Genomic DNA, 25,856 nt, shown 5'->3' with positions numbered 1-25,856 from the left:
TTAACTTTCTGGCACCAGTTGATTTAAAAAAAAAAAGTTTTTCACCAGAGAACCCCCACAACTTTCTGGAGCCAGTTGATATAAAAATTTTTTTTTTCTGGAATACCCCTTTAACAGCTATTTATAAATCTGACCTTTTCTACGGTGTAAATAGACTTACCAGTCTCTGAAATAGCAAAGACTTATATACAAGCATGCGAAGTACCAGAAACACAAAGAGTAAGGGTGAGTTTCTTTGAGATAAACTTGGAATTACTGTATTTTTCGCCCTATAGGACGCACCGGCATATAAGACGCACCCAATTTTAAAGGTGCAAAATCTAGAAACAAAAGATTCTGAACCCAACAGTGATCTTCAACCTGCGGACTACCAGATGTTGCAAAACTACAACTCCCAGCATGCCCGGACAGCCGTTGGCTGTGCGGGCATGCTGGGAGTTGTAGTTTTGCAACATTTGGAGGTCCGCAGGTTGAAGATCACTGGATAGGAGGTAATACTCACGTGTCCCCGCAGCTCCGAACCCGTCACCGCTGCCCTGGATGTCGCTCCATCGCTGTCGCCGCGTCCCCCTGGTGTCCCCGATGCTCCGGACGTCTTCTTCCCCGGGATCCACGCTCTCCATCGCCGCCATCATGTCGCTACGCACGCCGCTCCTATTGGATGACGGGACGGAGTGCGCGACGGCGTGATGACGACGAAGGAGAGCGCCGGCCATGTAGGGGATCCCGGCACGGAGCAGACACCGAGGAGGCAGGTAAGGTCCCTCCCGGTGTCCTGTAACCTGTTCGGGACGCAGCGATTTCACCGCGGCGGTCCCGAACAGCCCGACTGAGCAGCCGGGTTAGTGTCACTTTCCCTTCAGACGCGGCGGTCAGCTTTGATCACCGCGTCCTAAGGGTTAATACAGGGCACCACCGCGATCGGTGATATCCTGTATTAGCCCCGGGTCCCGGCCGTTGATGGCCGCAGGGACCGCCGCGATAGATGTGTATTCGCCGTATAAGACGCACCAACTTCCCCCCCCCCCCCAGTTTTGGGGAAGAAAAAGTGCGTCTTATACGGCGAAAAATACGGTAACTAAATTCCATTGCAAAAGCTCCGAACTTTAGACTCTCATTACACGAGCTGACGGGAGACGTATAAATGCACCTGAAAACGATTTAATGAAATTCTACCGCTCTCCATCTCGCACACTTGGCCAACGTTTCACTCAATATCACTGTCTGAATTGGAGCATTAATATTTTTCAGGTCCCATGCTGCTAAGATTTGAATTAGGCCCATTCACAAGTTGAAAAGATCAACAAAAACAGTAGCCGGTTCTAATATCCAAATCGAGGGGAAAAAAAAAAAAAAAATTAAAAAAAAGTTTACTTCAGAGTTGGCAAAATGACACCGGGCATAGACTTCAGTCCATAAATCATAATACAGAACTGCATTAAATTTTTTTTTTTCCACACTAATCAGACGCACACAAAACATTAACTGTATCTATGGCAGACAACAGAAAACATACAGCGTGAAACGTTCGGAATATTTCCCCTGTAAAATTCACTTGGGCCCTTACTGCTACAACCAGGGCAGGGGCTAAGGGAGTTTGCAGGAACTCATAAGCAACAGTAACATAATCTAACTTGAAACTACCCTGGAAAATGTAAGAATGTGAAAAATGATCGTCCTATTTGCTTGGCAGGAGTAAAATCAACTTTTCTTCTGATTAGATTCAGGGCATGTGAGGTACTTCTCTTTTCTGCAAAGTTGGAAAAAAAAATAAAATTTATGAGGATTTTATGAAAAAGACGCAACAAATAAATAGAACATCCATCTCCGCATCAGGTCCGAAGAGGCGAGAAACCAGAGATTGCAGCATTGTTTACATATCTAAGATATAAAACCTTATAGTCATCATTTTAGAACAATCTCCCTAATCCTAGAACATTTCAGTAATTGGGATTTTGGCTTTCTGGACCTTCATCCTGCTGAAATTGAAGGATCCAGTTCACTGCTCCACCTGCAACCCCTCCAATGATCTGCAGCATGGCCAAATTCCAGTTTTTCTTTCCCAACCAATGGGCCTCTGTGACGCCCCCTCCCATAGACTTGCATTGAGGGGGCGGGGCGTGACGTCACACGGGGGCGGAGTCGTGACGTCATGATCTTCCGTCCACGTGGTCGGGAGCCAGACCCTCCAGCGCTTCCGGAAGCAGTAACAGGTGGGTGCTGCGTGGTATATTGCGGGGGTCCCCAGCGGCGGGACCCCCGCGATCAGACATTTTATCCCCTATCCTTTGGATAGGGGATAAGATGTCTAGGGGTGGAGTACCCCTCTAACTATTCTAGCCCATATTCCTTAAAGGGTACCTCTCCTCAAATAAACTTTTGATATATTTTAGATGAATGAATGTTGAATAACTTTCCAATAGCATGTTAATGAAAAATATGCTTCTTTCTATTGTATTTTTTCCGATCAGTCCTGTCAGCAAGCATTTCTGACTCATGCTGGAGTCCTAAACACTCAGAGCTGCCAGCCTGCATTGTTCACAGCCAAACAGGCTGTGAACAAAGCAGGCTGGCAGCTCTGAGTGTTCTCCTTTGTGAACAAAGCAGACTGGCAGCTCGTAGTGTTTAGGACTCCAGCATGAGTCTGAAATGCTTGCTGCCAGGACTGGTAGGGAGACCCCTAGTGGCCATTTCTTCAAAGTGGAAAATTAAATAGAAAGAAGCATATTTTTTAACAACATGCAATTGTAAAGTTATTCTGCATACATTAATCTATAATATATCAAAAGTTTTTTGATGAGAGGTACCCTTTAAATTACTTCTATAGGAGTTAAATACTTTACCCAGGAAAAAATTTAAGGGGAAACATGGTATAGTAACACAGGTGTCTATGAAACATGTGGTTCCACATTAACTGAGCAGTGAACGGGGCAGCAGCGCCATTGTCTTCTGGCTGCACATCTTTCCATTGTGTAATGCGAGCCATTAATTTGCCGTCTGGGAAGGAGCTCTAGTAAATTACCGGCAAATCTAATTATTCCTCCCGAGAAGGGGTCACCGCCAGTTTTACATGGAGGAATATTTCTTCTAATTGTACCTACTAAAGGCCAGGTAACGCTGTAATAGCGTCCTGACACTTTATGAGTGGCCGAGCAGAATATATGAACCTACACAGTACTCCAAAAACTATAAAACCAAATCAAAGCTGCCAATGAGAGTAACAGACTATGATGCAGAGACACAGAATAGTAAAAAACATATGTCTTATTCCTGTTCAGACAAAAAGTATTTAACTAGACAGATATGAAATTCAGAGGTCTGAGAAAGCTGTGTGACAACAACTGCTGATAACATCTATTATGGTGGTGGGTTGTGCCAGCTGGGACAGAAAGACCTAATGTTTTCCCCTCAATGGGTTATTCCTTATCTCTACCCCCAGTTTCTGTGCAGGTTGTTATTGGGCCTTCAAGTTTTCAATAAAATGATTCTGTGATTGTTGCGATACTGCAGAGTTGGCAGAAATGTACTAACTTAGTTGTTGCCTACATATATGGCAGCCACGGGGAGTTAGACTGTGGTATGGTACGTGACTCGGGGCGGTGCGATGTATCACTTTGTGCTGCCAGGACATTGTTAACCTACATGGTCCGAGGATAGGACAGCATCTCCTGGGCCGGGCGCGGGATAATAAATACACAAATGTCAGGTTACGGATAGCTGCCTTTACTGAGGCAGAAGTAGATGTTACAAGCCTCACAGCACAGATTAGAGTAGAGGAGATGCAGAGTAACCCTTGGGAGCCCTGTAGACTTGCTGTGACTTGTAGTATTTTACTTGGGACTTTAGACTTAATTCTGAGGCCTCCCACGCTGACTAGGGTTCTGATAGGTCCAATTAACGCTGCAACGCTAGGGTATGAACTATCACTGTGTGGCCCGTTGACCCCTGCAATTGAACAAGAGGTCAAGAGGTGAAGATCCTAAACGGAGGACCCACCCCCCTCTGTTAGTTAAAGGGGTATTCCAGGAAAAAAAGATTTGTATTTACAGATTTGTCCATTTATATTTAAATATAGATTTATATTTACAGATTTGTAAATTACTTCTATTCAAAAAATCTTAATCCTTTCAATAATTATCAGCTGCTGAAGTTGAGTTGTTGTTTTCTGTCTGGCAACAGTGCTCTCTGCTGACATCTCTGCTTGTCTCGGGAACTGCACAGAAGTAGAAGAGGTTTGCTATGGGGATTTGCTTCTAAACTGGCCAGTTCCCGAGACACGTGTCATCAGAGAGCAGTTAGACAGAAAAGAACAACTCAACTTCAGCAGCTCATAAGTACTGAAAGGATTAAGATTTTTTTAATAGAAGTAATTTACGAATCTGTTTAACATTCTGGAGCCAGTTGATATATATATAAAGTTTTTTCCTGGATAACCCCTTTAAGAACTCCTTAAGAAAGTATATGAAAATGAGTTTTCTAAACTAGACAGCCCTTTTTATGCAGTATTACAAGCAGATTTCTGGCTAATAGACTGCAGAGTGTAATTAATTATAGGTGAGGAGACAACCCCGGGATCTGTAGACAGCAATGAGTAAAGACAGCTCGAGACCTTTACCTGCCGGCAGCTACATGTTTACTAGACAGATTAGACCCTGTCAACCGCTATCGGAGTGACTCACTGCATCCTGCCGCAGCAAGCCAGTGTTACGGATTACAACCATTTATATAAAGGGCTGTCTCTATAAATCCCCATCACTCACCCCTTGTATCATCATCACTAGATCTCTGGCCACAAACAAAAGAAGAACTTACTGTCAGGAGTGATGTTTTAGTCTCATAATCACAATAAGTGGGGAGTCATCAGGTGCCAAGTGGAGATCACCGGATTAGAAAGATTATACACGTATTATAGCTGTCTACGCAATGAAGGAAAGGATGGAGTCGGGAGAATTCCCCAGCCTTATCTCCTAGAACAGTGGTCTCCAACCCGCGGACCTTTAGATATTGCAAAACTTCAACTCCCAGCACGCACGAACCACCAAAAGGCCTGTCTGCCTTCTCCAGATGATCCACACTGTCCCTGAAAGGTAAATCAAGGAGTGGTATCCCGGTACCAGATTGCATCCGTTACCTTGTGGTGAGGTCCCCAAAGTCAGAGTCCCTAGTTATAGGTGGGGGTCCTCATCTATAGTTAGCCCCTTGTCACCCCTTAAATACCGTATATACTCGAGTATAAGCCGACCCGAATATAAGCCGAGGCCCCTAATTTTACTCCAAAAACCCAGGAAAAGTTATTGACTCAACTATAAGCCTAGGGTGGGAAATACATCATCCCCCCTGTCATCATCCAGACATCATCCCCCCTGTCATCATCCCCTCCCCCCTTCATCATCACCCCGTGTCAATCCCTTCATCAGTGGTCTTCAACCTGCGGACCTCCAGAAGTTGCAAAACTACAACTCCCAGCATGCCCGGACAGCCATCGGCTGTCCGGGCATGCTGGGAGTTGTAGTTTTGAAATCTCTGGAGGTCCGCAGGTTGGAGACCACTGCGGCCTTCGTCATCATCCCCCCCCCCCCCCCCCTTCATCATCACCCCCTGTCAATCCCTTCATCAGTGGTCTTCAACCTGCGGACCTCCAGATGTTGCAAAGCTACAACTCCCAGCATGCCCGGAGAGCCGATGGCTGTCCGGGCATGCTGGGAGTTGTAGTTTTGCAACATCTGGAGGTCCACAGGTTGAAAACCACTAATGAAGGGATTGACAGGCGGAGAGTTCACTCGAGTATAAGCCGAGGGGGCGTTTTCAGCATTTAAAATCGTGCTGAAAAACTCGGCTTATACTCGAGTATATATGGTAGTTAAAACTATTCAAATTCTAAGTGTAAATATGTAAATAAAGTATACTTACCTTGTTGTAGCATCGCAGGACCTGCGGGTCACGTGATGCGTTCCAAAACTCTATGGTTTATGGTTCAAGGACCTTTGGAGGAAGTCAGGTGATCGCCCACCATGCATTGTAACGGCGAGTGACAGCTGACATGGACCAATCCAAAACAGCCCTGCCCCTGCCCATATAAGGGAGCGGCGGCCATTTATCGCTCTCTTTCCTCGTGGGCTGCTGATAGAGGAGGATCTGCGCAGCTGTTGTTAGCAGTGACTAGGCCCAAGCCTTGCGGCAACGGCCATCTTTACAAAACTGTGAGTTACCTCAATCCCTGTTAAGTCTGCAAGATCACCGGACCTAAACAGACCCCTAAATCCGGATGGATCTCTGCATCATCTCTAATTCTAATAACCTTTTGGATAAGCTAATGGTCCGCAGCATCTGTCAATCACTGCCGTACTACATAGAGATTGTATTGCTAAGACTGTTGCTGTTAATTGGATGTACCGCAAGTACCTCAGTAAAGTTCATACAAGTTCAAGTTCATCTCTATTGTGGACCTTCATTCATTTAAGCACGCACCTATCGTTTTTGGGAAGGGTGGCGATAGGCCGAAGATTAACCTCAGCGTATTAACCCTCACCCTGGCGTCACGAGTGACTGGGGTTAAATTAACCCCTCATCTACTGAAGCAACACCCCAACTACACTACACCCCCCCAAGGCCTACCACAAAGGCCTTTGTGTGGTAGTCTTCAAACTGAAATCCTCCAGATGTTGCAAAACTACAACTCCCAGCATGCCCGGACAGCCAACGGCTGTCCGGGCATGCTGGGAGTTGTAGTTTTGCAACATCTGGTGGTCTGCAGGTTGACGACCACCACACAAAGGCCTTGATTTACCTTTCAGGGACAGTGTGGATCATCTGGAGAAGGTGGACAGGCCTTTTTGCTGTTCGGGCGTGCTGGGAGTTGTAGTTTTGCAACATCTGGAGGTCTGCAGGTTGACGACCACCACACAAAGGCCTTGATTTACCTTTCAGGGACATTGTGGATCATCTGGAGAAGGTGGACAGGCCTTTTGGCTGTTCGGGCGTGCTGGGAGTTGTAGTTTTGAAACATCTGGAGGTCCGCAGGTTGAAGAGCACTGTCCTAGAAGGTTCTGTCCCCAACTAGTGCAGCTTACAGGATACATCTACAGTTTGTTACGATGTGTTAGTGTAGCTACAAGCCACTGCATCAGTCCGGAGTCCAGGACAAGACAGAAATGTATCTTGTACATTTTAATACACATAGGATGTATGGACCAGAGTTCTTTTTTTTTTTTTCCTAACCTTTTTTCTTTATTTCAATTTTTTATTTATTTTTTATTTATTTTTTTACTTAAAGAGGCACTCCGACATCAGGTATAAAAACTGGCTCAACTGGCTCCAGAAAGTTAAACAGATTTGTAAATTACTTCTTTAAAAAAAAAAATCTTAATCCTTCCAATAATTATCAGCTGCTGAAGTTGAGTTGTTTTTTTCTGTCTGGCCACAGTGCTCTCTGCTGACAGCTGTCTGTCTGTCTTGGGAACTGCAGAGAGTAGAAAAGGTTTGCTTTGGGGATTTGCTTCTACTCTGGACAGTTCCCGAGACAGGTGTCATCAGAGAGCACTTAGACATAAAAGAACAACTCAACTTCAGCAGCTCATAAGTACTGAAAGGATTAAGATTTTTTTAATAGAAGAAATTTACAAATCTGTTTAACTTTCTGGAGCCTGTTGAGATTATATATATATATATATATATATATATATATATATATATATATAAAGTTTTTTTTCCATGACAACCCCTTTAAGCAGTTAGTCTGTACTACAATTCCCAGAATGCATTGTTTTACATAAGCGTTTTGTCACAGTCTCCATTTCTGCCAATTCCCTGCTCAGAGCTGCTGCAGAACATCTTATTTCAGAGGAGGCTAATCAGTTAGGTTACAGCACCAGCTGTATTCATTTCCTGTCTGTTCTTCAGCCTGTGGCATTCATAAACCCTCCTCGTTGCAGATTATTTACTGACTGTTACTGACAGTTGTGGCCTATCAACATCACCAATATCTGTTTGCATCTCCGCTATAATAGGCATTGACATAGGTATAGGAAAAGTCTATGTCAGTGTTTCCCAACCAGTGTGCCTCCAGCTGTTGCAAAACTACATTTCCCAGCATGCCCGGACAGTTGTAGTTTTATACACTCCAACCAAAAAAAAAAACAGTAATTTAAAAATTATCGTTTTATTAAACAAATATGCAGATAAAGACATACACATTAGGAATGGAAAAAAAATATATAAAAACAGAGCACCAAGTGAACAACTGAAGAAAAAGTGGAGGGGGTATGGTGAAAGCAGCTGCATGAAGTACAGGGAACACAATATACAAAATGCTATGGTATGGATCAATATGCAAAAGGATTTACAAGCTGAGGAGAACCACAAGGCTTACATAAGCAAACAGTGTTAATGCAATAAGATACATACAATAAGAACATATACATATTACAATACCAAATAAGAACATCCTGCCATGCACTGCCTACCTACCACCTCCAACCCCACCACCTGAAAGCCCCCTGATGAAGCACAAACGAAACGCATGTTGGGGTTGGATGTGGTATAGTCAGTGCATTGCAGGATGTTCTTATTTGATATTGTAATATATATATATATTCTTATTGCATGTATCTTATTGCATTTACCCATTTCCTTGGTCCACTGTTTGCTTATGTAAGGGTGCATTCACACTTCGTTTTTACGTTACGGGTGCCGGGTCCGGCTGGGGGAGGGGCAAACCGAGCTCTCCCGTAGCCCAGCCTGACCAGCGCTGAACTTCATTTACTTTAATGAGCCGACCGGAGTCAAATGGTAACTCCGCTCGGCTCATTTTTGACCCGTATCCGTTTTTTTGTGACCGGACCTAAAACCGTAGAATACTATGGTTTTAGGTCCGGTCAGGAAACTGCATAGACAGTGATTTACAGCTCCCAGCAGATTTATTACTCTATAATCTCTATTACTTTTATATGTAAGGATTTGCTTTATCTGTATTAGTTATCTACTTATTTTTCTTTTTAATTCTCACTTTTTCCTATTTTTGGATGACATTTTGGGGCTTCAGAACCAATTACCAGGTTTCCATAGAGTTATGGGCCCAGATTTATCAAACTGTGTGACAGAAAAACTGGAGTGATTTTCCCATGGCAACCAATCACAACTCAGCTTTCACTTTACCAGAGTTGCCTAGTTGCCCATAGCAACCAATCAGATTGCTTCTTTCATTTTTGACAAGGCCTCTGCAAAATGAAAGAAGCGATCTGATCGGTTGCTATGGGCAACTGGGCAGCTTTTCCTTTTGATAAATCTCCCCCTATTGTCTATTTAAGTCAGATTACCATATATCTTGTTATCCAACATAGCAGTCGTCAAGTGGTTGTGCAGGATCGGCACAATCGTGACAGAGTACCTAACCTATACCATCCATAGGTCTAGTGCTGCGCCCCTTCAAAAGGGACGTATCTGGCATTAGATAGCACATCTGGTCATTTACATTGGGTTTATATACCTCGCCGGTCACCTAAATTTACACGAGTTTCCTCTAGTTCTGATTTCCTCTCGTGTATTATTTATTTTTTTGCAGTTGATCATAGAGAGGGCAATAAGGTAGGGAAACTTTGTGATGGGTGTGAATGAATAAAGGCTTGAATAAAATTCTGTTATATATATATATATATATATATATATATATATATATATATATAAAAAATAACTAAAAATAAAACTTTCGTTTGGAAATCAAAACTCTGACAGATGTTTAATGCTATTAACATTCTTGGCCGGATCACACCTTTGGATTTAGACATTGGCGCCTCCGTCCTCCCAATAACTGCGCAGCGTAGTAATTACACGTAGATGACGAATCGATAGGCTGCAAGAGCGAACAATGTGCGGAGTATAACAATGCACTTTTGACCTTCAGAAAGAAAGAAAACCCCGACACCGAGGATAAAATAAACAGCTCACACGGCTGCCAGCACATTCATTAGCTCGGCGCAGCGATCGCCCCTAATGCTCTCTAATCCCGTTAAGCTACACGGCTACTGCAGGGATACAGTGTTACTGTAAATAGGCAATTATGGTTTTATACAAACAATGAGTGTATTATAAAAATCAGGAATATTTCCTTGTAAAATGCCTTTTTCTGATTCCTTTTTAAATGCTTACGACTTGGATATTTTTGTTATTTTACAAATAAAATTGGTTTACGCCACATTAGCAAACACAGAAGGTGAAAAGATAACATGTTCTGTCTTTCGTAGAATAGGTCAATTGGAAAACCCTTTAAAGGTGTAGTCCAGCGGTGAAAAACGTATCCCCTATCCTAAGGATAGGGGATAAGTTTGAGATCGCGGGGGGTCCAACCGCCAGGCTCTCCGGCCAGATAGCGGGTGTCGACCACCGCACGAAGCGGCAGCCGACACGCCCCCTCAATACATCACTATAGCAGAGCCAGAGATTGCCGAAGGCAGCGCTCCGGCTCTGCCGTAGAGTTGTATTGAGGGGGCGTGTCGGGGCCTTCCCGCGGGCTGTCAGGGCCCAGTACAGGAGATCACGGGGGGCCCCAGCGGTCGGACCCCCCCAGCGGTCGGTCCCCCCGCGATCTGCAACTTTTCCCCTGTCCTTAGGATAGGGGATAAGTTGTTCACTACTGGACTACTCCTTTAAGGGGCACTGTTCCGAACGCTGGAGCCGGCGCCGGGAGCTCGTGACGTCACAGTCTCGCCCCCTCAATGCAAGTCTATGGGAGGGGGTGTGACGGATGGCACGCCCCCTCCCATAGACTTGCATTGAGGGGGCGTGGCGTGACCTCATGAGGGGGCAGGGCTATGATGTCACAAGCTCCCGGCGCCGGCTCCAGTTTGTTCCAAACGCTGAGCAGCAAAGTACCCCTTTAAAGTGTCAAACCCCCACAAAAAAAACGGAAAAAAAAAAACACACCAATAAAATTTGTGACAAATAACAAAAAAATTTAAAAGTATTAAATTGTTGAAGAGGAAGAAGAGCACAAACAAATAAGAAATGTTTCTACTGAGATATCCTAGTTCTAGTATTGGGTGGACGTAACCATCTTGCTTTCTCTATTGCCCTGACCTGGTGGACTAGTGTTTTTCGTCATGGTTCTTTTTGCATCAAAATTATAGTACAAGCTGAAATACAGGATGCATCTGACATAGCGTTGTGGTTATTAACACAAATTTAGACACACATAAGAACATAGGACATAGTTTTTGGATGAAAGTTATAGCTCGTGTACTCATTAAAGGGGTATTCCAGGATTTTTTTTTATTTGCCTATGCTACAGGGGCTGTAAAGTTAGTGTAGTAAATAATATAGTGTCTGTACCTGTGTGTGACGGTTTTATCACAATTCTTCTGTTATTTTCACCCCAGTATTTATTTTCACCAGCATACAAAATGACTGTTGTATCTGATTTTTCCCAGCTTGCAATGTGGCCGAGACCTGACTCACTAGTCAGCTGATGACAGGGAGCCTGTCTGCTTCAAATGGGTGGAGGGATCGCTTGGTGGGAGAGAGATCAATCTGCAACTAATGAAACAGCTGTAGGCACCCTGATTGAAAACCACAGGTCTTTTGAATGGATGTAGCTCATTTATGTTTCAATGGGTGGGGTGGCTGATGTGTGGGAGGGAGGAAAATGGAATTGTGGGATTTGTAGGCAAAATAAGAAAAAGTCAAACAGGAAATACCAATTCATAAAAAGCTAGCCACAGTGTTATGGTAATCTCACAACATAGCCATTTAGCCCCAAGACAAGTGCAGATCCTTCCTAAGCATGTCCATTACTGTCTGCCAGGTACAGACCAAAATCACCTTATGGTGGATAACCCCTTTAACATGCATGCTTAGTTAAACATGCACTTTTTTTCTAAATGGGCACTGACATTTGCAAAAACTTTTTATATACTGTGGATAAAAACATTATATGTGTCTTGTGACGTCACTCGCTGCTGCGCATGACACTCTGACTGCAGGACTCACTTCCATCTTCTAAACACATGCAGTTATTCATGTATTATTGCTTTGACTCTTTTTCGGTTCATCCACTACAGTGATCCCTCAACATACGGTGGTAATTTGTTCCAAACGAACCATCGTTACTTGAATCCATCGTATATTGAGGGATCCATGCAATAATAATATAGAAAGTTATACTCATGTGTTCCCGCCACTCCGGACCGTCATCGCTGCCCTGGATCGTCACTCTCTATCGCCGCCATCACGTTCCCGGGGTGTCCCCGCCACTCCGGACCATCACCGCTGCCCTGGACCGTCGCTCTCCATCACCGTCAGCACGTCGCTACACACTCCGCTTCTATTGGATGACGGGATGGCGTGCACAGCGACATGATGACGACGAAGGAGAGCGACAACCATGCAGTGGAGCATGAAGAGGACAGTCCGGAATGTCGGGGACAGGTGAGTGACACTCACCGAACCACACAGGGCACATTAAGCGGCTATCCGGTGGCAGCTGAAGCAGTCTGCGCTGCCGGATAGCCGTTTATGTGATGGCCCCGACATACAAAAGCATCCTATGTTGATGCTGCCTTCAACATGCGATGGCCTCTGAGAGGCCATCGTATGTTGAAATTACCATATGTTGGGGCCATCGTAGGTCGGGGGATCATTGTATTGTGTCCTTCACTTTATCAGACTTGACCTGACCAAGGTTTAGCCGTGCCCCCTGAGGAAGCAATGAGAAAAGCGAGATGTACATTGAGGTACATATGTGGTGCTCCTTTAGGCACCATACATGGCTGATAATTGTTTGTCTTGTTATTGCTCTAGTTCCTTTGGTTAGAATTCTTTAGATTCCTCTTTACTCTCTTTACCTTTCTTGCGGTACTTATCTGGTCTGCTCCCCATGGATTTCACAGCCCCGTCGTTATACTGACACATTTGCTCCCCTTACCAATGCCTATTTGAATTCCCTTCTGCATTTTTTACTACGAGTGTATCATTTGGCTATAATGTGCTATTCATGTATTTTATTCATGTCTTTTATTCTCTGATGGTTCTCTAATATAGATTGAGTACTTAGTATTTTGTTGTTGGCGCCTTCTAATTTTAGGGGTTCAGCATTTTCCGTCTCAGCAACCTATTTCAAATTGGTTATCGCTTTGGTTTGCATTTAAATGGGTACTCCGCTGCTCAGCGTTTGGAACAAACTGTTCCGAACACTGGAGACGGCGCCGGGAGCTCGTGACATCATAGCCCCGCCCCTTCACATTGTCACACCCCGCCCCCTCAATGCAAGTCTATGGGAGGGGGCGTGACGGCTGTCACGCCCCCTCCCATAGACTTGCATTGAAGGGGGGGAGGGTGACATCATGAGGTGGCTGGGCTATGATGTCACGAGCTCCCGATGCTAGCTCCAGCGTTCGGAACAGTTTGTTCCAAATGCCGAGCAGCGGAGAATCCCTTTAAAGGGGTACTCCAGTGGAAAACTTTTTTTTTTTCAAATCAACTGGTGCCAAAAAGTTAAACAGATTTGTAAATTACTTCTATTAAAAACAAAATCCTAATCCTTCCATTACATTTTATGGGCTGTATACTACAGAGGAAATGCTTTTCATTTTGGATTTCCTTTGATGTCCCGACCACAGTGCTCTCTGCTGACCTCTGCTGTCCATTTTAGGAACTGTCCAGAGCAGCATATGTCTGCTATGGGGGATTTTTCTCCTGCTCTGGACAGTTCCAAAAATGGTCAGCAGAGAGCACTGCGGTCGTGACTAGAGATAAGCGTACTTACAGTAAATTCGATTCGTCACGAACTTCTCGGCTCGGCAGTCGATGCCTTATCCTGCATAAATTAGTTCAGCTTTCAGGTGCTCCCGTGGGGCTGGAAAAGGTGGATACAGTCCTAGGAGACTCTTTCCTAGGACTGTATCCACCTTTTCCAGCCCACGGAAGCACCTGAAAGCTGAACTAATCTATGCAGGATAATTCATCAACTGCCGAGCCGAGAAGTTCGTGACGAATCGAATTTCCTGTAAGTTCGCTCATCTCTAGTCGTGACATCTGAGAAATCCAAAAAAGAAAAAAGCATTTCCTCCGTAGTATATATAGCTCCTAAAAAGTACTGGAAGGATTAAGATTTTTTTTAATAGAAGTCATTTACAAATCTGTTTAACTTTCTGGCGCCAAAAAAAAAAAAAAAATTAAATAAAAGTTTTCTACGGGAGTACCCCTTTAATGTCAAAAACAATGACACAGTCCCTTTTATATAAATACCAAATTGAAAAAAAAAAAAGAAAAAAGAAAATCCTATTAATTTAAAAAAAAAACACGCAAAGGAACTTTTAGCTCCTTATAAATCAAAGTAATCCGAAAAGAATTGAGTTTGTTTACAGCTTCAGCACCATAAGATCTGGCAGAGTGTCCGTGTTCTACAACATACACAATTTATTTTCTAGTCTACACAACCTACGTGTAAAGAAGGCCGTAATCTCCTGCTGTAATGTATGTAACAAGCAGCAGTCTACTCTATGGAGGAGCACCGGCCGGTACACATGGATTTCATTTCTGGGCTTCTGGTATACACACAGCACATCACTTAGACCAAATGAACTTTTAAATCAATAACATGTATGCCGAGGTTCAGTAGACTTGAGTAAATTCTTAAAAAATAAACATTTGTGTCAAAGATGAAAAATACAACCCCTGCCCGTATATTTTTTACATTATCCAAAAAGCTTTCATGTGCAGAAAACACTAAGGCCATTACTTTAAGACGCCAGTCAAAACGCGCTGGGCACACTTTCAAAAGTTCACATATTTAAAGAAAGAAAAAAAAAAAAAAAAAAGAGAAAGTCTCGAAACCCAGATTGTTCGAGACATTTTCGTCTAGTCGGCAAAACGGTGCAAGACCGCGCCACCCCCACCAGGTCTGGCAATGAAAGAATTAATTATTATGAGCGAGACCTGGAAGGTTTATAAGTTACCTGTTGTTGTAAATGTGTCTTTAGAAATGTGTGCATCGCATAAATTGCCGCACGTCATAAATACGACAAAATCGTCAATGCTTTGGGGGCTTCGTGTATAAGAGCAGTGTGTTAGGAAAGGTCTTCAAAAAGACAAATAAATGGCAAAGGGGCGATTCTAAGAAGACAATGTCCTGAACCCACTGGATAGAAGAAAGACTTATGTTGTTACGTTGTGTAAGAAAACTAGAATGCTGTTGGTTTTGCTTAGTATAAACTATACTTCAGAAGTAATAAGAATGCAAAAAAGAAATAAAAATTTAATATATATATATATATATATATATATATATATATATATATCTATACCAGAAGTAATAAAAAAAAAAAAATATATATATATATATATATATATATATAAATATATAAAAATGATAAATAAAAAAATAAAAAAAATAATATATATATATATATATATATATAAATAAAATAAAAAATAAATAAAAAAAACATATCACCATATTCTTACCATTATCTAACAATATGGTATAGTTTTAAAGAGGTACTCCGCTGTTCAGCATTTGGAACAAACTGTTCCAAACGCTGGACCCAGCAGCTCGTGACATCATAACCCCGCCCCTCATGATGTCACGCCCCGCCACCTCAATGCAAGTCTATGGGAGGGGGCGTGACGCCCCCTCCCATAGACTTGCATTGAGGGGGCGGGACGTGACATCATGAGCGGGCGGAGCTATGACGTCACAAGCTACCAGCGACGGCTCCAGCGTTCAGAACAGTTTGTTCCAAACACTGAGCAGTGGAGTACCCATTTAAAGGTAAACTTCAGAATTCGCTCCCCCGGGGCCTCCGGTAACCCGGCTCCGGCCTCCGCCGTGATCCTCTTCCTGGTTGCCGGTGGTCGGTGAGCCGTACTACACTCAGCCAATCACCGGCCGCAGCGAAGTCCCGACTCTGCCGGCGATAGGCTGAGCGGCAGTGTGAAAACGCTTCAGGACACACAATTCTTCACTACACCGGCACCTGCTGCCGGGGCCGAAAACGTCACACTGCCACTCAGCCTATCGCCGGCCGAGTCGGGACTTCACTGCGGCCGGTGACTGGCTGAGTGCAGTATGACTCACCGACCACCGGCAACCAGGAAGAGGATCGTGCCGGAGGCCGGAGCCGGTTACCCGAGGCACCGGGAGAGAGCGAAGGAAGGTATGTACCTGTTTTTTTTTTTTCCTGCCGGCAGTATAGAGGACAATCTTTGTATTCTGGAGTTCTCCTTTAAGGAGCCTTCCAGCCAGTTAATATGGGGGAGTTTAAAAACCTGTCCAGAGGAAAAGCTGCTCATAGCAACCAATCAGATCACTTCTTTCAATTTGGAAAAGGTCTAAAAAAAATGAAAGCAGCGATCTGATTGGTTGCTATGGGCAACTCAGCAACTTTTCCTCTGGACAGGTTTTGATAAATCTCCCCTATGAGTCTATGTGCATCAGGTCCTAATAATTTACCTTTTGTACCTGGGAGCTTCTTGGAATATTGGATTTGAACTATATCTTGTGAATGTGAGCACCCCTGTGGTCTTATACACGAGCCATTGAATGGTTCCCTACGCACCCACTATTGGGATAGCAATACCAGTGTCTGTTTCCTTTTGCTGATATTAAAGAGGTACTCCTCCTCTAGACATCTTATTCCCTATCCAAAGGTCAGGTCTTATCGAGGGGATCCGGCTGCTGGGACCCCCGCGTTCTCTGTGCAGGCACCCGGCCTCCTGATCATTATGTTCGGAACGCTGGGTTAGGGTGGCCGTGGTCCTTAAAACCATGCCACGCCCCTCCATTAATTTCTATGGGAAGGGGCGTAACGGCCGTCAGGCCCCCTGCCACAGACATGAATGGAGGGGGGGGGGGGTGTGATGTCACCAGGGTGCGTGGCATCCCGACCATGGCATGCCAAACCCAGCATTCTGAACATAATGTTCAGAATGCGGGGATAACAGCATAAACATCACGGGGGGTCCCAGCAGCCAGACCGCCGCAATCAGACATCTTATCCCTTATCCTTTGGATAGGGGATAAGATATCTAGGAACGGAGTACCCCTTTAACTTACCTTTTCTTTCTGGTCCCAACTGGCTGGATCTGTCACCAGTTGAAGGAGTATAAAACTATATTGTTACACAAGAGCAGCCTAAGAAATATGGAGCTTTGTCGGAAACGCTAATCACAGAGAAGATGGTCACAAGCCAAGTAACACGTTTCAAGATCGAGTTCACATCTGATGAAGAAACCTATCCAAGTTCAAAATGCGTTTTTTCTGAATTGTTAAAAAAATGAAGATCAATATAGAACATTAATATATGAAGATACTATCTAAAGATCCAGGCCATCTTCTCACATGACTGGCGGGATTTTTTTATATATGTACCTTGGGAGAATATATACAGCCTCCTTGACTAATTTTCCCCCACATCCCTGTTAACCCTCCAACCACCATAAAAAACTTGAACACTAGGGTTGGAGAAATGGGCTTCTTAGCCCTTTTATTAACACCATTATATAACAGTATAAATATTATAAATAACATTATAAACATTATCAAACAAAATATACATAACCTGTCAGAAATGACAATAAGGGTCCATGGAGGTCTCAACTGTATCCAGAACATCACCAAAACCGGAGGCACTAAACGTTCTCTTACCCTTGCCCCAACTCCCCGACCCAAGGGCACCCACTTCGCTTAGTGCCTGTTACCATCAAAACTCCTGGGTCTCGTAACCACCACCAGGAGGCCCATTCCAGCTGTACCATAACAACTGGCCAACTCCTTTCCATTACCATACTCTCAATAATTGTTTTACCATGAACACCTCCAAGGACCCTTAAACCTGCCCAATACCAACTTAGGCTGGGTTCACACTACGATTTGAACTACGGTTCCCGTATACGGCTGGGAGGAGGTGTGGGCGGGGCTTAATCGCGGCGCCTGCACTCAGCAGTATTCCGACCGCAGGCAAAAAACGTGGTCGACCACGTTTTTGCCTGCGGTCGGGAAACCGCATACGGCCGAAAAAGCAGCCGACCGGAGGCTGCAGTTCACTCCGGTCGGCTCGTAGACATACATTAACTACGGTTCCCGAATACGGCTGAGTGCGGGCGCCGCAATTAAGCCCCACCCACCCCTCCTCCCAGCCATATACGGGAACCGTAGTTCAAATCGTAGTGTGAACCCAGCCTAACCTCACCACAAAAGAAGGGAGGGTGGGTGTGTGGGACTTCTTCTCCTGGCTTTCCCGCCGCTGGCTAGCTCCTCCCTAACCAGCCCTTAAATACCCCTGGGACTCCATCAACAACACCTTAAAACTCCCCAATAGCGAACTCTCTTCAGGAAACTCCCCCCTTAAAGCCAGTAACCCCTTAACTCATTTAACCCCTTAGGTCCCAATAAAACCCCCGTCAAGCCGCTACTCTGCTAGGGCTTCACCCTCCGCTCCGCACGCTCTCATGGTTGCAAGGGCCTGGTCAGTTTATTCTCTTCAGCACCTTGTGGTCACATGAACAACAAAAAACCTGACACAAATAGGAGGGGGAGCCCTAATTCACATGGGGGGGGGGGGAGCTTTATCAAAACCTGTCCAGAGGAAAAGTTGCTGAGTTGCCCATAGCAACCAATCAGATTGTTTCTTTCATTTTTCACAGGCCTAAAGTTGCTGAGTTGCCCATAGCAACCAATCAGATCGCTTCTTTCATTTTTCACAGGCCTAAAGTTGCTGAGTTGCCCATAGCAACCAATCAGATCGCTTCTTTCATTTTTCACAGGCCTAAAGTTGCTGAGTTGCCCATAGCAACCAATCAGATGGCTTCTTTCATTTTTCACAGGCCTAAAGTTGCTGAGTTGCCCATAGCAACCAATCAGATCGTTTCTTTCATTTTTCACAGGCCTAAAGTTGCTGAAGTTGCTGAGTTGCCCATAGCAACCAATCAGATCGCTTCTTTCATTTTTCACAGGCCTAAAGTTGCTGAGTTGCCCATAGCAACCAATCAGATCGCTTCTTTCATTTTTCACAGGCCTAAAGTTGCTGAGTTGCCCATAGCAACCAATCAGATCGTTTCTTTCATTTTACACAGGCCTAAAGTTGCTGAGTTGCCCATAGCAACCAATCAGATAGCGTTTTTTATTTTTGAATGGGCCTCTAAAAATGAAAGAAGCAATCTGATTGGTTGCTATGGGCAACTCCGCCCCAGAAGAAACAACAGAACTTCCTGTGCCACATAACGGATGACACCTGCAATGTTCCTCAACCTGGGTTCTTCTAGCTGTTGCAAAACTACAACTCCCAGTAGGCCCGGACAGCCTTTGGCTGTCCGGGCCTACTGGGAGTTGTAGTTTTTCAACTGCTAGAGGCACCCAGGTTGGGAAACAATGTTGTATTAGCACAAAGCAGTAGGATTAACAACCATCACTACAGTATTAGGCTGGGTTCACGTCACGCTTTTACCAATACAGGACCGCATACGTCTGGGGGGAGCTAAAACCTTGCGCTCCCGTATCCCTGCCGTATACGGTCCCGTATGTAATTCATTTCAATGAGCCAACCGGAGTGAAACGCTGACGCCGGTCGGCTAATTTTTGCCCTGTATGCAGTTTTCCCACCGCACCGCTAAAACCGTAGTCGACCACGGTTTGAGGTTCGGTGGAAAACCGCATACGGGGCAAAAATGAGCCGACCGGCGTCAGCGTTTCACTCCGGTTGGCTCATTGAAATGAATTACACACAGGCGGCATCTCTGGAACACCCAACTAACGCTGAAAATAGATTTTGTCACTACTCGCACGAAAAACCGTAAGCGTGGTGTTATGTATCAGGTCCCACGTACACGCATGATAGACGAAAAGGACTATCCAGCATCCAAAATTATGACTATAGGAACTAGTGTTCAGGATGTGACATGAAATGTAACCTTTAATATATCACAATAAAAGATTAAAGAAAAAGTGAAGTATTAAAGGGGTATTCTGGTGGAAAACTTTATTTATTTTTTTTTTTTTATCAACTGGCGCCAGAAAGTTAAATAGATTTGTAAATTACTTCTATTAAAAAATCTTAATCCTTCCAGTACTTATTAGCTGCTGAATACTACAGAGGAAATTCTTTTCTTTTTGGAACACAGAGCTCTCTGAGACATCATGAGCGCAGTGCTCTCTGCTGACATCACGACCACAGTGCTCTCTGCTGACATCACAACCACAGTGCTCTCTGCTGACATCATGACCACAGTGCTCTCTGCTAACATCATGAGCACAGTGCTCTCTGCTGACATCTCTGTCCAATTTAGGAACTGTCCAGAGCAGCATTAGCTGCTGAATACTACAGCGGAAATTCTTTTCTTTTTGGAACACAGAGCTCTCTGCTGACATCACGAGCACAGTGCTCTCTGCTGACATCTCTGTCCATTTTAGGAACTGTCCAGAGCAGCATATGTTTGCTATGGAGATTTTCTCCTACTCTGGACAGTTCTTAAAATGGACAGAGATGTCAGCAGAGAGCACTGTGCTCGTGATGTCAGCAGAGAGCTCTGTGTTCCAAAAAGAAAAGAATTTCCGCTGTAGTATTCAGCAGCTAATAAGTACTGGAAGGATTAAGATTTTTTTAGAAGTAATTAGAAGTAATTTACAAATCTGTTTAACTTTCTGGCACCAGTTGATTAAAAATTTTTTTTAAAAGTTTTCCACCGGAGTACCCCTTTAAGGTGAATTTGATGTATTGTATTAATTTATACAATTCACCTTAATACATCCCTTTTTCTTTAATCTTTTATTGCGATATATTGAAGGTTACGTTTTATGGCAGATCCTGAACACTAGTTCCTATAATAGTCACTGCTTGCACATAAGACCTTTATATTTTTATTTTCATTGGTTGCTCCCACCTCACAGCAAGACCCCAAACTCTGTCCAGCACAGCTACTGAGTATGATCACAGAGTAAATTATGAATATGCAGCTTTGTGGAAGCTCTGGTCTCGAAAAAATCCTAAATTACGGTTTGCAGCAAATTCACTTCTTTTGCAACGCACCCGCAATAAGGGTACGTTAACACGGGCGGATTGTTTTGCGGGTTTTCCGCTGCGTATTTGAAAGTGGGCGGGCTCTTCTCGGCTGTCTGCAGCAGATTTTCCGCTGCAGGAAATCCGCCGCAGTCCCTACTGACTTCAATGGGGCTTGCGGCGGATTTTCCGCAGCGTAAATTCTGCCGCGGATAATCTGCTAAGAGGAAAGGAAAATCTGCTAAATCTCCCTAAGGGCTGGATATGGAAGGAAGGTGGCTGCGGATTGTGGGCTAAAACAGGTGCAATTGGCGCTCTTCTCCGGTGGGGTGGATTGCAAAAACAATGACGCGTTTCGAGGGGCGTGACCCCCTCTTCGTCAGGTCAGACCTGACGAAGAGGGGGTCACGCCCCTCGAAACGCATCATTTTTGCAATCCATCCCACCGGAGAAGAGCGCCGATTGCACCTGTTTTGGCCCGCAATCCGCAGCCACCTTCCTTCCATGTTCCTGACCGTCCCGGAGGTATCCAGGACGGAGTGGTGCCGGCAGCACTCACCGGGTCCCAACCTAAGGCCATCCCCCTACTGCTCCGACGCTAAGCGCTTCCTAGTGTTGTACCCCAAGTACAACACTAAAAGGCGAGCACAAATTGTGCAAACGCTGCTGCCTATTCTTTTGTTGCCAAGGGTAACGGCACATGATTGCGCCCGTATTTCTGCTTCGTTTTTCCTCTGCTAAGAGCTGGATATGTCAGACTAGTCTGGACTGGAAGGGGATTGTACAACTTTTTTATTTTTTTATTTCCGGCATTATATCCTCCAATACAAAGACTAAAATATAGGTGGTCACATGACCTGCACTGGGGTGGGGGCAACTGGTCAGTTCTCTGCCTGAACGTCCATTGATACTTGGTTTAGGTTTTCAAATGGGCCTGAAACCAAAGCAGAGGAAGCTGCGGTCCAGGGTAAACATCACCTGCCAATCCGCATGCCATGGTAAACTTTGTGGTGAGGAATCGAAGGGATTTATTAACACAGAGAAAACATCATTCAGCCGCTACCTGGGTCACAGAAAGTCAGATTATATCAATTCCGTTATGTTCGGCGAAGGGGGAAACGATGACGTTTATTAAGCTCCAGGGTCTCGGGTTACAATGAAGAATGGCCGCGTTATATCATGACTAATAACCCGATAGACTAATTTGAGTAAAACAGTAGCACTATGGACTGACGCTGGCAGCGCGCCAAACCAATGGATGGATTTAATGCGGAGACTTAGGTGCAACTTCAGGATACATTGCATTAAAGGGGTATTCCAGGAAAAAAATTACTTTTTTTTTTTTATATATATATATATCAACTGGCTCCAGAAAGTTAAACAGATTTGTAAATTACTTCTATTAAAAAAAAATCTTAATCCTTTCAATAATTATCAGCTGCTGAAGTTGAGTTGTTCTTTTCTGTCTGGCAACAGCGCTCTCTGCTGACATCTCTGCTTGTCTCGGGAACTGCACAGAGTAGAAGAGGTTTGCTATGGGGATTTGCTTCTAAACTGGGCGGTTCCCGAGACAGGTGTCATCGGAGAGCACTTAGAAAAGAACAACTCAACTTCAGAAGCTTATAAGTACTGAAAGGATTAAGATGTTTTTCTTTTTAATAGAAGGAATTTACAAATCTGTTTAACTTTCTGGAACCAGTTGACATTATATATATATATATATATATATATATATATATATATATATATATATATATATGTTTTTTCCTGGATAACCCCTTCAACTTGCTATGTGGAAAGCTCAAAATGAAAAAGGGAGGTTTTTACTCCATCCCAGGATAATTACACAAACTTTAAAGGGGTATTCCGGGCAAAAACATTTTAACCCCTATCCATAGCCCGGTGCTGAGACCCCCCACGCGATCTCCCTGCAGCACCCGCATTCTATGTCAGGACTGAGTCTCTAGTTTCGGAAACCCTCCGAGTTTCCGGGACTGGGGATGTGACGTCACGCCACGCCCCCTCCATTCATGTCTATGGGAGGGGGCGTGACGGCCGTCACGCCCCCTCCCATAGACATGAATGGAGGAGGCGTGGCGTGACGTCACATCCCCAGTCCAGGAAACCTAGAAGTTTCCAAAACTGGAGATTCAGCACCCGCATAGAATGCGGGTGCTACAGGCAGATCGCGAGGGTGGGGGTGTCTCGGCAACGCCCCCCCACGATCAGACACCTTATCCGTTGGATAGGGGATAAATATTTTTGCACGGAATACCCAGAGGAAAACTTTTTTTTTTTTAATCAACTGGTGCCAGAAAGTTAAACAGATTTGTAAATTACTTCTATTAAAAAATCTCAATCCTTCCAGTACTTATTAGCTGCTGAATGCTACAGCGGAAATTATTTTCTTTTTAAAACACAGAGCTCTCTGCTGACATCACGAGCACAGTGCTCTCTGCTCACACCTCTGTCCATTTTAGGAACTGTCCAGAGCAGCATATGTTTGATATGGGGATTTTCTCCTACTCTGGACAGTTCCCAAAATGGACAGATGTCAGCAGAGAGCACTGTGCTCGTGATGTCAGCAGAGAGCTCTGTGTTCCAAAAAGAAAATAATTTCTTCTGTAGTATTCACCAGCTAATAAGTACTGGAAGGAATAAGATTTTTTTTATAGAAATCATTTACAAATCTGTTTAACTTTCTGGCACCAGTTGATATAAAAAAAATAAAAGGTTTTTCACTAGAGTACCCCTTTAAGCTCATTGTTCATCTACACTACAGTGTACAGTATATGTGCTATGAATTCTGCCAGTCACCAGGAGGCGGAGGTAGCCTAAAGGGCTCACGGAACTAGAGTTGAGCGAACTTACAGTAAATCAGCTCATAGAGAACTCCGCATCTCGGCTGTTGATTACTTTAGTCTGCGTAAATTAGTTCAGCTTTCCAAGGGCTCCAGTTGCCTGGAAAAGGTGGATACAGACCTAGGAAACCTGAAACTGTCATCCCAGACTTTTCCAGGCAACCAGAGCCCTCGGAAAGCTGAACTAATTTACGCAGACTAAAGTAATCAACAGCCGAGCTGCGAGGTTTCGCTACGAGCCGATTTACTGTAAGTTGGCCCAACTCTACACAGAACCCTCCCTTCCCTTATCATCTTGTCCCCAGTGGTTACGGTGTTATATTAGTGTATACATGCCGTGTATGCTGGATATTACAGTAGTGGATTTACACATTTTCCAGTGGCATCCTGGGAGTCAGTGCCAGGTTTAGTTCAGATAATGGATCCCAGATAGAGGAGAAGGAGATGATTTGCAATAGGAGAGCCCTGTGATTATTTGTCTCTAGGAACCAGATGTGAAGTGTGAATCCGACCTATTATTACAAGCTGTGAAAATGAACTTTACTCATGCAAGTAATAAAATGCAGCACAGAATCAATATACAGGGAATCTAGACAATAATTGAATATATCACTTATCCTGTATTGAGCTTACTCCAGAGCTGTACTCACTATTCTGCTGGTGATGTCACTGTGTACATACATTACATTACTTATCCTGTACTGATCCTGAGTTATATCCTGTATTATACTCAAGAGCTGTACTCACTATTCTTCTGGTGATGTCACTGTGTACATACATTACATTACTTATCCTGTACTGATCCTGAGTTATATCCTGTATTATACTCAAGAGCTGTACTCACTATTCTGCTGGTGAGGTCACAGTGTATAGACATTACATTACTTATCCTGTACTGATCCTGAGTTATATCCTGTATAATACTCTAGAGCTGTACTTACTATTCTGCTGGTGGGGTCACTGTGTACATACATTACATTACTTATCCTGTACTGATCCTGAGTTATTTCCTGTATTATACTCCAGAGCTGTACTCACTATTCTGCTGGTGAGGTCACTGTGTACATACATTACATTACTTATCCTGTACTGATCCTGAGTTATATCCTGTATTATACTCCAGAGCTGCACTCACTATTCTGCTGGTGAGGTCACTGTGTACATACATTACATTACTTATCCTGTACTGATCCTGAGTTATATCCTGTATTATACTGCAGAGCTGTACTCACTATTCTGCTGGTGGTGTCACTGTGTACATACATTACATTACTTATCCTGTACTGATCCTGTGTTATATCCTGTATTATACCCCAGAGCTGTACTCACTATTCTGCTGGTGAGGTCACTGTGTACATACATTACATTACTTATCCTGTACTGATCCTGAGTTATATCCTGTATTATACTCCAGAGCTGTACTCACTGTTCTGCTGGTGGGGTCACTGTGTACATATATTACATTACTTATCCTGTACTGATCCTGAGTTATATCCTGTGTTATACTCCAGATCTGTGCTCACTATTCTGCTGGTGGGATCACTGTGTACATAAATTACATTACTTATCCTGTACTGATCCTGAGTTATATCCTGTAAATCTTTTATTAGAAAAATATAAATCATAACAAAACATAAACCAGCACAACTTTGCCATAACGGAAAACAACAACATGAAATAACATAAACCCAAACTTTACATTTAAATAAAAGAACAAAAATCCTGCCTAACCGGCCAGCCCAGCTTTCCTACTAGAACTAGAAATATTATAATTACACCTTTCATAGCCAAACAACACACTCATAAGAAACATAAATATAGCACTATTTCGCTTTAACTCAAAACACCCAAACTCGGGAAAAATCATACATAGAAAACACAACAAGCACTCACACTGCACACTATGTTTTTTTTTTTTTTTTTTAAATAATAATAATAATAATAACACTATACCACACTCACACATGCACACATATATATCAATATATTAACTACATTTAACCAAGAAACAAAA

At 43.8% G+C, this 25,856-nt stretch overlaps 1 protein-coding gene across 13 annotated transcripts in view; it reads right to left on the bottom strand.

Moving 5' to 3' along the window:
* Positions 1-25,856, bottom strand: part of SUPT3H (SPT3 homolog, SAGA and STAGA complex component) — a 565,704-nt gene that overhangs the window by 188,998 nt on the left and 350,850 nt on the right. Inside the window, exon 1 of one of the 13 annotated variants that reach the window (XM_056563940.1) lies at positions 9,767-9,785. The exons of 11 other annotated variants lie outside the window; for them this stretch is intronic. The gene's annotated coding sequence lies outside the window, so the exon portion shown is untranslated. Of the gene's footprint in view, positions 1-9,004; positions 9,119-9,766; positions 9,786-25,856 lie in introns of those variants that run through there. One more of the 13 variants, XM_056563937.1, reaches the window with a different exon arrangement.

This window comes from Hyla sarda, chromosome 3 (assembly GCF_029499605.1).
Source record: "Hyla sarda isolate aHylSar1 chromosome 3, aHylSar1.hap1, whole genome shotgun sequence".
Lineage (NCBI taxonomy): Eukaryota > Metazoa > Chordata > Amphibia > Anura > Hylidae > Hyla > Hyla sarda.
This window is presented reverse-complemented; position numbering and strand designations above follow the sequence as displayed.